Source organism: Penaeus japonicus, unplaced genomic scaffold, assembly GCF_977035675.1.
Source record: "Penaeus japonicus unplaced genomic scaffold, GWHDUDI00000001_assembly GWHDUDI00000014, whole genome shotgun sequence".
In the NCBI taxonomy this organism is placed as follows: domain Eukaryota; kingdom Metazoa; phylum Arthropoda; class Malacostraca; order Decapoda; family Penaeidae; genus Penaeus; species Penaeus japonicus.
Window position 1 is genome coordinate 3,404,067 of NW_028234416.1, and position 2,500 is coordinate 3,406,566.

Genomic DNA, 2,500 nt, shown 5'->3' on the forward strand with positions numbered 1-2,500 from the left:
TGAGAGAAAGAGAAAGAGAGGGAGAGGGAGAGGATGGAAGAGAAGGGGGAGAAAGAAAGAGAGGGTGGGAGGGATGACCAGAAAATGAGCGAAAGAGAGGGAAACTGAGAGAGATCGAGGAAAAGACAGAAGGAAGGAGGGAGGGAGGAAGACAGACAGAATGAAAGGAAGAGGGACAGAAAAAGAGAGGAGAGAGAGAGGGAGAGAGACTTATGGGGAAGAGAAAGGGGGAAAATGAGGGAAACAGAATATGAGAGAAGAGAGGGGGGAGAAAGAGAGGGAAATAGAAATTGAAAGGCAGAGAGAGAGAGGGGAGGGGGGGTCGGGAATAGAGAGAGGGAAACAGGCTGACAAATAGACAGAGACAGAGTGACAGGGGGGGGGGAGAGAGAAGGAGATAATTGGGGAGGAGGAAAAATGGTCAGACATAATCAGACAAACAGACAACATGCAGACAAACAGAAAGAACAGTAAGTGAACTCATGCCCTAGTGCGCTGACCTGTCTTTCTGTCCTGCCTCATCTCAGCCGCAGATAATTTCTCTCCAAAACTCTAGTATCTCCAACGATCTACTTTTCTTGTCTCTGTAATTATTCTATTTCATTCTTCCTTCTTTCATGCAGTAATAACACCGATCAAAGTTTTTTAAATCGGTCGCAAATGGATTGTGAGGTGTATTCAGTCTCTTAGAAACAGTAGCGAGATAGTCAATGTATTTTCTTTACATTATTTATATATTACTATTTTGTGACGCCATCGGAGAATTATTGGAAATAATGACTTTTTTTTTTTCTTTTTTTTTTCTTTTTTTTTTGTTACACTGTGCCTCAGTTTTATTTCATTTCTCTTGCATCATCTTATGTTTCTTCTTTGTGTCTTTTATCTCTCCTTTTCTTTTACATGTCGTCTTCTGTTTAATTATGTGGACAAACAATATTCCTTTTACAATCTAGTTCCCCAAATTTGGGTGTCGTAATCTTTGGCTCCTATTTTACGCAAGAACTATTCATTAAATACCAAGCCTGTTGGTTGTACAACTCAGTTTATCAAAGTCAATGATGCTATTCCATTTATGAATAGATTACATATCATTCAATGAATAACAGGCGCATGCATCGCAAAAATAAACATAGAAGGTAATTTAGCAAGAATACTGAATTTCAAAGTCTCCTTCAAACTTCGGAAATACGAATCAATGTTTAGCGAACGGATTGCTCTAAAAAAGGATGAAGCAATAGATGTTTATAGGCCTATTTATCTTATCTTTCTAAGATAAAGAGAGAAGTCGTGAGAAATGACAACACAGACATCAATGTAGCCGAACTAAAGAGCTTAATCAAAGATATACAGCGCGGGAAAAAAAAACGTGGCTTGTTTACTTCGTCATTATGCCTGTTTCAAGTCAGACCCTTTCTTTAAACACGTTATTGTGACTGATTGATTTTCCGAAACAAGGTTGGCGTAGTTTTGCTTAACGAGGCCCCGACACACACCCCATCACAGAGCGATTATTGTGCATTCAGAAGTGAGGTCTGCTATTACTCTATTCATGCGAGTCTATTACCTTAAAGATCTTATTTCCCTCCTCTTTCTGAAAGGTCCTCTAGAGTTATTCTTGAGGAGGCTCTTGCCAGTTTGCCATTTCTATTCATGCTCATTTACATACTTAGTGGAATAATTGATGGGTCGAAACATTTTGGTAATGGTTGAAAGGAGAAAGGACGAGAGAGAGGAGGAGAGCGAAAGGGAGAGAGAGAGAGAAAGGGGAGGAGGGGGGGAGTGAGAGGATGGAAGAAGAGCATGAAGAAGTGGGATAAAAAAAAAAAAAAATCGCTCTGATCTCCCGCTTAACAGTCTTGATCAATTTAGTTTAGCAGTGAAATGATTCTAGGGATATCATACGCCTCTTTTCACACTCATATTCGTTACGTGCAAGCATGCTATAAATCAAGTTTGAAACGAAAAGTAACGTACCAGAATTATGAAAACAAACATTGCGTCATCACTTTAAAATCCAAATTAGATTTACTGTAGAGCTCCGTTTTTTTCCCCTTTCAATGGAAGCTTTGGATTTGTATTTACCAAATTATGATTTGAAAGCCATGGGAGACGAGGACGGATTACCTGCCTCCGCTGTGTCAACACGAAGCCCTCAATCGTAACGCAATCTGCTATGCCTATTATATCCGTGTCGGAACGGGAAATGCATATGTATGTACAAGGAGACATATATATATATATATATATATATATATATATATATATATATATATATATATATATATATATATATATATATATATATATATATATATATATATATGCATATACATATGTTCATACATGTATACATTTATACATGAATAAATGTTTGTGTGTACAGTATATATACATTGGTGCATGTGCAAATATATACATACCGATATACATATACTTGTATACATATACACGGTATAAGTAATAAATATACAGGTATGATATGTTTACCCATGTACTCATT

The 2,500-nt window shown here is 37.4% G+C and overlaps 1 protein-coding gene across 1 annotated transcript in view; it reads right to left on the bottom strand.

The window, feature by feature from the left end:
• The window catches only part of LOC122262974 (neprilysin-1), a 143,743-nt gene that overhangs the window by 140,197 nt on the left and 1,046 nt on the right, over nt 1–2,500 (bottom strand). The gene's annotated exons all lie outside the window — the stretch shown is intronic.